Source organism: Gorilla gorilla, chromosome 9 (assembly GCF_029281585.2).
Source record: "Gorilla gorilla gorilla isolate KB3781 chromosome 9, NHGRI_mGorGor1-v2.1_pri, whole genome shotgun sequence".
NCBI classification, from domain to species: Eukaryota; Metazoa; Chordata; class Mammalia; order Primates; family Hominidae; genus Gorilla; species Gorilla gorilla.
Window position 1 is genome coordinate 41,044,986 of NC_073233.2, and position 11,348 is coordinate 41,056,333.

Below are 11,348 nucleotides of genomic sequence, written 5' to 3' on the forward strand. Positions count from 1 at the left end.
AAGACGTGTTCAGAAAAGCTATCTTCCTTTACCAAATTGCACACTTCACAAAAGACAGAGATGAGATTTGAACCTTGGGCTGTCTGACTTTAAAGCCCCATGTCCGTTCCACTACCCAGGCTGTCTCTGTGCACATGCTGAGGCCACAGTCCTTTAGTCTCCAAGTGCTTGGCCACCCCTCTAGAATAAGGAGGTGATGCCTGGCTTCTCAAAAGGGATGAGGCTCTGGGCTTCCCACTCATTTTCAAGAGAGTGCTTCCACTTTGGCTTTACATTTTGAGCTTTCCTATACAATTTCATTGGGACAAAACATTCCAAAGCAAGATGACACCAAATCAAACTGGAACAAACAAACAAGTCCACTGACTTTTGGTGATTAGGTGACCTCTAAGCTCCCTACTATAAAAGCTCACTCCAATGTCTTTCTTTCTGAGCCAATGTCTTTCATCTCAGGCTCCTGGCAATGAAGAGTGGGCACGGAGCCAGACCTCCTTTGGTACAATACAGCATCCGCTTCCCTCCAGCTGGGCTCAGCTGCAGGGCTTGTGCCCATGGGAGGTTTTTGGGGAAAGGACAAACCAAGGCAACATTAAACCAAGAATGTTCAGCATGTCACAACTTTCACAAGCAGGACTGTGAGCCAGTATATCCTAATGGCTAAAAGCACAGGCTTTGGCCTCAAACATATATGGGTTATATGTTGACTGCTTTCTAGGTTTTTGACCTTGGGCAAGTTCCTTTATCCACCTAAACCTCAGCATCACCATTGGTAAAATAGAGACAGTAATGCCCATTTCATAAAGTTGTTACAAAGATGAAATGAGCCTGTATATGTAAAGCACAGGCAGCTACCATTTGTTGAGCACTTACTAGAAGCCAGGAGCTCTGCTAAGTGTTTTATATACATTGCCTTAGTGCATCTTCACAACAAACCTACGAGGTGGGCATGTTTGGCCTGTAACTGGATACAAAGGAAACAGTCAGTAAGTGGGAGTTTTCATTATTATAGTTATTGTTGTTACAATGACATGGTGTTGGGTCAGCCATGAGTGACGACTACAGTGAGCATCCACATGCAATGATGCTGGGTTGGACCCTCCCACACGCTGTCTTCACCTGGTTCTCCAGCTGGGGAGGATGACATCACTCCACAGAGCTAAGAGATTTCTCAGCAAGTGTTTTCTGTAGAGATTTCTCCTCTCTTGGCTCCCCTCCTCAACGTCAGTCCCAACTGCCTGCTCTACCATCTGGCATTGGTAGGTGAGACGGTAAAAAGAATTTTCAGAAAATATATTATGTTTCAAATCTGAAAACTAAAGTTCCAGTTTTTTCACTTTCAGACAGAGAAAGGATGTCTGTCATTCACCATTCATTGATGTGTGATACCTTTGGGGGAATCACAGTGTCTCTCTAAGCCTACATTTCTACACCTGGAAAAACGGAAAGAAAATGAATAAGGAATGAAACGTTTAGTGAGCATCTACTACATATCAGGAGCTCAATGTAAGTTGTCTCAATTATTCATCTCAACATGCTATAATTATTGTCCTTGTTTTATAAATGATGAAAACTTAGGCTCAGGCAGGTTGAGGCTCACCCAAGATCTCATGGCCATTAAGTGACAGAAGCGGAACTTGAATGCAAGTTTTCTGAAACATGCTATACGTTATTTCCACCACATCAACCAACAATTTGAAAGGCTGTCCTAGAGCCGCCTCCCATCCCTCCTTCTGAGTATGTGGAAGGACACAATCTCCTCTTTGCTTCGGCCTTTTCATAGGTAAACATCCCTTTGTAAACTACCCATTATGGGGGAACAGATGCCTGCTGCCTTTTAGTGGAGTTTCAAAGACCCGAATACCTCCACCTGCAGCCAACACAGCACATTTTGCAGGTACTTTGCAGTAATATGAGCCTCTGGTTATTTCCTGAGATGGATTCTTTAATTTTCATGCTTAAACACAAATATAGCTTTGGTCCCTGTAAACAAACACAGTGACAAAGCTACATGACTCACCTACCAGTCATTTCCAGTGGCTTTCCAAAGCATGGGCATGGCACGGTACTGACCACGCATTCTGTCTCCCTGGAAACTGGTTCTTAGGACATGCCTGAGAAAATTAGTTCACGTGTCAGCCACCTGCACTGTGCCATTCTGTTAAGGTAGATTAAGGAGGTGAGGAATGAGGTCTGAGAGCAAGGGGAATCATGGCTTTGCTTGGAAAGAAAGAAGTCTCTTTTGGGCTAGGAGCAATCAATCATTTGACAACCAATTGATTCAGAGTGTGTTGAGAGCCAGGTGCCTGGAATATAAAAAGAGATGAGTTCAGGGAGCCTGGAGGCAAAACCAAGGTTGGAACATGTTTCCTGACCAGCACAAGTGGTAGAGTATTTAACATTATGACTATTTAGGAAAATCTGGACTTTTACCATAAGCTTAAGACATGGGACCCTGTCGTTAATCTTACAATCTTTTGGTAAAGGAAAATGAAGTTGTTGGGATTGAAAAACCTCTCCTTCTAAATCTCCTTTCCCAAATATGGGCCACTTAGAATTCTACCTTGAGTTTTTTGTCTTTTGCTTAAAGTTTTGATCATTATTAACATGTAAATATCCTGGGGAAAAATAACTGATGTGATCAGGGTTAGGCTTCACCCATCATACTATTTCAAAAGAAGGAAAGAGCTAAACTATTGTGTTGAGAGGGACTCTCAGGTAGGACTCTGTGAGAGAGATCTGTCCTTAGGCTGGAATGAGAAGTGGTATGATGGATGTTTTACAGGCACATTTATTTACCTTACGGTGGGGTGAATTAGTTTACTCATTCAATAGTGGTATTTGAGTATAAAAGAAGGATCTAAGAGTAAGTCATAAAAATACTTATTTCTCATTAAAATTAATATTATAGAGAAGTTAGGAAACAAGAAAAAAATAAATATAAAATAGAAAAATATCCATAGTTTTACCTCTCAAGTATATATTTTATGTCTTAACATATGTGCTAACAACTTTGTATATTTCTTTCCAGCCCTTGTTCTATGCATTACTTTTCTAAAACGTAGTTGAGATTAAATTACAGTATAATTTTGTATCTTGTCTTTTCATTATCATTATACCCTAAGCACTTTGCATATTACTATAAACTTTAATATTAAAATAGCTAATATATTTTAAGTATTGATAATCAGTATGTGCTAGACACCATGCTAAACACTATATGAGATCCACTATCCCATTTAATCTCCACATAAATTAGTAGGTACTATTACTGTTTTTATATTACAAAGGCTAACACTGAGGCTTAGAAAAGTTAGTTCATTTGTTCACAGCCACACAGCTAAAAGTGGAACAGTTGGGATGTAAATCCAGGCTTGCCAGGCTGCTAAACATGTATTACTATTTTTTCAAGGATGATATTATGTGATAGTGTAATTGAAAGTGTTTTTTCTTACTTAATGATACATGAAATATGGAGGATCTTACAATTAATGGCACCTTAGCATAAATGACACTTAGTTGTATTAATCTAGGATTACTTTTTATACCTCTACAAATCTCTATGCCTTTACCCAATCAGTTTTGAAAACATATTTTATTTTCTTTTTTTTCTCCATGTGTGATCTGCTATTGTCAATGGCCATTTGGAATTCCCAAAGGATTGGTAGAGGTATGCAGTTGGGATAAAGAATTAAGGATACCAACCAAATGACTCACCAGGGAAAACCTGAGCTCTGCTCTTAAATCTGTCTGTATTCCTGGCCAAGATGTATCATCTCCTCCTTAGTGCTCTCAGTGTTCTTCTACTTTAATGTTATTTTTAATGACCATATAATTTTCTTTCAAGTGGGAAAAACGATCGGCTTGATTGTTGTCCTATTCGTGGCATTTCTTTTATTTCAATATATTCACTATATAAATAAGGTAGGAGCAAGCATTAAAACATGGTGGGTGAGAAACTCTAGAGATGGAGGGAAAAAGAACATAGGAATTATTTATTTTCTCTGAGTACTGTGCTCTTCTACAGGGTGCTCATAAAGGCTAGAAACATAGAAAAATATACATAACAAATGTTTTATTGATATTACAGACAATAGGCGATGTGTTCAAAGTGCTATCTCTCATTATCAATGTGTGGTTCAATGTGCTGATGAAAATTGCAAAAAATTAGGTACTCTTAATGCATTTCCATAAATCTGTACAGATGCATCTAGGATGCATTGTCTCAGACAATTTATGCCTAGATTTTTCCATTGTGTAAACTGTGCCATTAACATACCCCCAGAGGAAGAAGTATAATGAGTTCAGTCTTTGCAAAAGTAGATGTTGGTCACTCTACATTATGTTGTAATACACTCTGTGTTATGGCTTTTTTATCACAGTTTGCCTGGCTTACTACAAACATCTGTATATTGGACATCTCTTTACAAGACACCATAATTCCTTATATACATGAGATATATATATATAAAATATATATATATAAAATTTATCTGACATGTGTAGTATATTTTTCTCCATGAGATAATGAGCACTTACAGGGCAAGAATATTCTCAGCTGCAGAGGTGATCACACTCCACAATTTATGAAACATAATTATTATTAGGCCCTGAAGCATTTCTTTTTAAATTTTACATGTTTATGTACTGTCTTTTATTTTCCTACCCACTCCAATTTCCATGCCTCTTACCATGGGTGACCATTCTGTTTAATGTGTTTGTTGTACATGGTCTCCCGTGGGGTTGGGTAAAGAATTCATTGGGATGTACACCTGGAATCTTTGCGTCCTAACTCCCACCCACAGTAATGAACTTTCTTGTGGCATCTCATCCTCATCAACACTTCCACGGTCCAGCTTGGGATTGTTGTTGGTTCAGAAGGTAGAAAGTGATATCTCCTTGTTTTAAATTACTTTTCTGCAAACATGGTGACTATAGTTAATAACAATGTATTGTGTACTTGAAAATTGCTAAGAGAGTGGATTTTAAGTGTTCTTACCACAAAAAATGGTATGTGGAGCTAATATATGGTAACTAGCTGAGTTTAGCCATTCCACAAATCTATACATATTTCAAAACATCATTTTGTACACCATACATATATATACTTTTTATTTATCAATTAAAAACATTACAATTAAAAACAGCTTTCCTCTGACTACAAGTAATTTTGAATGACTTTAATATACTAAGTAATCTTCTGTGTTTCCTCTTCTTCAAATTGTCTTTTCATACCCTCTATTTTCTTACTGGGGCTATTGTATTTGGGGAAATTTATTTAATTTGTTTGAATATTTTAGATATTGGTTTTAGAGATTACAGATATCTTCTTCTGAGGTGCTCTCTCACTTTCCTTTTAAATACTGTCATTCCCCTATTTTTTTTTCATGATGTCCTTCAATGAACAAAAATCCACAGTTTTGTTATAGTCAAATCTTTCAAGGGTTTTTTTCATTGTCATTGGGTTTGTGCTCTGGAAGTTTTATTGATGCTCTCTCTTTCCCTGCCACAAGCCCCTAGGTCACAAAAATATTCTACATTTTCTTCTATTTATTTTAGTTTTATAGCTCACATTTAGACCTTTAATTAATCTAGAATCTATCCTTGTTTAAGGAGTTCAATGAGGATTATGGAGTTCAATGAGGATTTCATTAATTTCAGTTCTCTAGTTTCTCAATATTTATTAAACAAAGTGTCTCTCAATGAATGCGTAATCTATTATCTATTTGTCCGACACTAATTTTTTCTCTTCTGTTGGCTAATTTATTTTTGAAACATTACCACACTGTTTTCATTATCAGTCTCTAATATGTCTTAAAGTTAATGTTGTCTTGGTTATTTGTGAACCAATATAAATTTTAGATGATCAAGTTCCTTGAAAACAATCCAGCTGGAATTTTAGTTGGTATTGCCTTGATTTTACAGGTCCTTACCTGAAGCCCAATGTGATTTTTGGCCGCTGGCGACCTTGTGACCGTTGGCAGTGGGTCAGATGTGGCACTCAGAATTAGGGGAAGGATTGGTGATGCCAGAACATCTGGTGAAGCCGGCACTTCAAGGCACTCCTCAAGCCTGGAAATCCTCACCAATAGGTATGACTCATGGTTTCGTGAAAAGCTGCTGATCTCATTAGTTTCAGAAATGATTGCATCGCTGGGCAGGGACTCTCGGGTAGATGCAGCGCTGACTGGGTGCCCCCGGGAAGAATACCTCGCATTTCTCCTGAGGTGGTGAAATAGGCGGAAACTGGTTGCCATCCAAATCCTGGAAACCACCATGGGTGAGGTCATGTCCACACATGTCAAGGCCTTGATGAGATAGTTATCTGCAAAGTCCAGAAAAATCACTTTTCCACCAAACATTCTAAATGATTGATGGAGAAACAAATTTTCCAATTACGCTAACTTTCATTGTTATTACTAAAGGATTAAGTGCTACACCACACACACACACACACACACACACACACACACACACACACACACTCACACAATATTCAGATAAAAAGAAAGCCTAATTATTTTATATTCAGAAAAAAATGAATTGGCCTTTCTGAACAACCACAACGATGAAAAAGGAAAAGAAATCTGTGAAAACTTTAATCTTAGTTTTCCTTTTTGATTTTAAAATAATTGTGAAATATTTCAAACATAGAAAATATATAGAGTTTTTCTTTCTTTTTGGGAAACAGAGTTACAATGAAAGATACAATTGGAGACCACAGGGTACCATAGCGCCGGTCCTATTCTTCTGCTTCTCTTCTGAGTACTCATGCTTATTTTATACTTTTACTATCTATGTATGCATCCCTAAACTGTAAATAGCAAAATTTTGCACATTTTAAGATTTTATCTGAATGGTCCTATGTCTGTATCATTCTGCAATGTGTGTTTTATCAATATTAGTATTTGTTGTTCTCTCAATTTTGTTTTCCACATTTATTTTAAGTGTTCCATTAAACATATTCCATTCCAGAAAATATATTGAAATTTATTCATTTCTATTGATAGATATTTAAATCATTTCCAAATGTTTGCTCCCAGGAAAACAGCTGCAATGGACATTATTACACATGTTTCCTCATGCACAAGAGTTAGAGTTTCTCTAAAACACTATTTTGGAGAGAGTATGAGCATCTTCAGAGTTCCTAGATAATGCCAAATTGTTTTTCAAAGTAATAGTATTAATTTACCCTCCTACCAGCATATCCTTACCAACACTTGGCATTGCCAAACTTTTGAATTTTCATAAATTTGATGGATGTGAAATGTTTTCTCATTAGTGTTATAATTTGCATTCTGTAGATATTAATGAGTTTGAGCACATTTTCATATATTTATTGTCTTCTCAGGTTTTCTTTCCTGTGAATTGCCTGTTTATATTTATTTATTTATATAATTATATTTATATATTTATATTTATATAAATTTATATTTATAATTATGTAAATTTATATTTATATTTATATAAATTTATATTTATATATAAATATATATATTATATTTATATAAATATAAATATATATATTATATTTATATAAATATAAATATATTATATATTTATATAAATATAAATATATAATATATTTATATAAATATAAATATATAATATATTTATATAAATATAAATATATAATATATTTATATAAATATAAATATATAATACATATTACATAAATATATATATTTATATAATATATTATATAAATATATATAATATATTTATATAATATATTATAATATAATATATAATATTATATTATATTATATATTATATATATTATATATATAATATTGTGGAATATATATATATATTCCATGTATATATATATATATATTCCATGCATAGTATTCCATGGTGTATATGTGCCACATTTTCTTAATCCAGTCTATCATTGTTGGACATTTGGGTTGGTTCCAAGTCTTTGCTATTGTGAATAATGCCGCAATAAACATATGTGTGCATGTGTCTTTATAGCAGCATTATTTATAGTCCTTTGGGTATATACCCAGTAATGGGATGGCTGGGTCAAATGGTATTTCTAGTTCTAGATCCCTGAGGAATCGCCACACTGACTTCCACAATGGTTGAACTAGTTTACAGTCCCACCAACAGTGTAAAAGTGTTCCTATTTCTCCACATCCTCTCCAGCACCTGTTGTTTCCTGACTTTTTAATGATTGCCATTCTAACTGGTGTGAGATGGTATCTCATTGTGGTTTTGATTTGCATTTCTCTGACGGCCAGTGATGATGAGCATTTTTTCATGTGTTTTTTGGCTGCATAAATGTCTTCTTTTGAGAACTGTCTGTTCATGTCCTTCGCCCACTTTTTGATGGGGTTGTTTGTTTTTTTCTTGTAAATTTGTTTGAGTTCATTGTAGATTCTGGATATTAGCCCTTTGTCAGATGAGTAGGTTGCGAAAATTTTCTCCCATTTTGTAGGTTGCCTGTTCACTCTGATGGTAGTTTCTTTTGCTGTGCAGAAGCTCTTTAGTTTAATTAGATCCCATTTGTCAATTTTGGCTTTTGTTGCCATTGCTTTTGGTGTTTTAGACATGAAGTCCTTGCCCATGCCTATGTCCTGAATGGTAATGCCTAGGTTTTCTTCTAGGGTTTTTATGGTTTTAGATCTAACGTTTAAGTCTTTAATCCATCTTGAATTGATTTTTGTATAAGGTGTAAGGAAGGGATCCAGTTTCAGCTTTCTACATATGGCTAGCCAGTTTTCCTAGCACCATTTATTAAATAGGGAATCCTTTCCCCATTGCTTGTTTTTCTCAGGTTTGTCAAAGATCAGATAGTTGTAGATATGTGGCATTATTTCTGAGGGCTCTGTTCTGTTCCATTGGTCTATATCTCTGTTTTGATACCAGTACCATGCTGTTTTGGTTACTGTAGCCTTGTAGTATAGTTTGAAGTCAGGTAGCGTGAACAAAGTCCAGCTTTGTTCTTTTGGCTTAGGATTGACTTGGCGATGCGGGCTCTTTTTTGGTTCCATATGAACTTTAAAGTAGTTTTTTCCAATTCTGTGAAGAAAGGCATTGGTAGCTTGATGGGGATGGCATTGAATCTGTAAATTACCTTGGGTAGTATGGCCATTTTCACGATATTGATTCTTCCTACCCATGAGCATGGAATGTTCTTCCATTTGTTTGTATCCTCCTTTATTTCCTTGAGCAGTGGTTTGTAGTTCTCCTTGAAGAGGTCCTTCACATCCCTTGTAAGTTGTATTCCTAAGTATTTTATTCTCTTTGAAGCAATTGTGAATGGGAGTTCACTCATGATTTGGCTCTCTTTGTCTGTTGCTGGTGTATAAGAATGCTTGTGATTTTTGTACATTGATTTTGTATCCTGAGACTTTGCTGAAGTTGCTTATCAGCTGAAGGAGATTTTGGGCTGAGACAATGGGGTTTTCTAGATATACAATCATGTCATCTGCAAACAGGGACAATTTGACTTCCTCTTTTCCTAATTGAATACCCTTTATTTCCTTCTCCTGCCTAATTGCCCTGGCCAGAACTTCCAACACTATGTTGAATAGGAGTGGTGAGAGAGGGCATCCCTGTCTTGTGCCAGTTTTCAAAGGGAATGCTTCCAGTTTTTGCCCATTCAGTATGATATTGGCTGTGGGTTTGTCATAGATAGCTCTTATTATTTTGAAATACGTCCCATCAATACCTAATTTATTGAGAGTTTTTAGCATGAAGGGTTTTTGAATTTTGTCAAAGGCTTTTTCTGCATCTATTGAGATAATCATGTGGTTTTTTTGTCTTTGGCTCTGTTTATATGCTGGATTACATTTATTGATTTGCGTATATTGAAGCAGCCTTGCATCCCAGGGATGAAGCCCACTTGATCATGGTGGATAAGCTTTTTGATGTGCTGCTGGATTCGTTTTGCCAGTATTTTATTGAGGATTTTTGCATCAATGTTCATCAAGGATATTGGTCTAAAATTCTCGTTTTTTGTTGTGTCTCTGCCTGGCTTTGGTATCAGAATGATGCTGGCCTCATAAAATGAGTTAGGGAGGATTCCCTTTATTTATTGGAATAGTTTCAGAAGGAATGGTACCAGTTCCTCCTTGTACCTCTGGTAGAATTCAGCTGTGAATCCATCTGGTCCTGGACTCTTTTTGGTTGGTAAGCTATTGATTATTGCCACAATTTCAGAGCCTGTTATTGGTCTATTCAGACATTCAACTTCCTCCTGGTTTAGTTTTGGGAGGGTGTATGTGTCGAGGAATTTATCCATTTCTTCTAGATTTTCTAGTTTATTTGCGTAGAGGTGTTTGTAGTATTCTCTGATGGTAGTTTGTATTTCTGTGGGATCGGTGGTGATATCCCCTTTATTATTTTTTATTGTGACTATTAGATTCTTCTCTCTCTTTTTCTTTATTAGTCTTGCTAGCGGTCTATCAATTTTGTTGATCCTTTCAAAAAACCAGCTCCTGGATTCATTAATTTTTTGAAGGGTTTTTTGTGTCTCTATTTCCTTCAGTTCTGCTCTGATTTTAGTTATTTCTTGCCTTCTGCTAGCTTTTGAATGTGTTTGCTCTTGCTTTTCTAGTTCTTTTAATTGTGATGTTAGGGTGTCAATTTTGGATCTTTCCTGCTTTCTCTTGTGGGCATTTAGTGCTATAAATTTCCCTCTACACACTGCTTTGAATGCATCCCAGAGATTCTGGTATGTTGTGTCTTTGTTCTCATTGGTTTCAAAGAACATCTTTATTTCTGCCTTCATTTCGTTATGTACCCAGTAGTCATTCAGGAGCAGGTTGTTCAGTTTCCATGTAGTTGAGCAGTTTGAGTGAGATTCTTAATCCTGAGTTCTAGTTTGATTGCACTGTGGTCTGAGAGATAGTTTGTTATAATTTCTGTTCTTTTACATTTGCTGAGGAGAGCTTTACTTCCAAGTATGTGGTCAATTTTGGAATAGGTGTGGTGTGGTGCTGAAAAAAATGTATATTCTGTTGATTTGGGGTGGAGAGTTCTGTAGATGTCTATTAGGTCCGCTTGGTGCAGAGCTGAGTTCAATTCCTGGGTATCCTTGTTGACTTTCTGTCTCATTGATCTGTCTAATGTTGACAGTGGGGTGTTAAAGTCTCCCATTATTAATGTGTGGGAGTCTAAGTCTCTTTGTAGGTCACTCAAGACTTGCTTTATGAATCTTGGTGCTCCTGTATTGGGTGCATATATATTTAGGATAGTTATCTCTTCTTGTTGAAGTGATCCCTTTACCATTATGTAATGGCCTTCTTTGTCTCTTTTGATCTTTGTTGGTTTAAAGTCTGTTTTATCAGAGACTAGCATTGCAACCCCTGCCTTTTTTGTTTTCCATTTGCTTGGTAGAT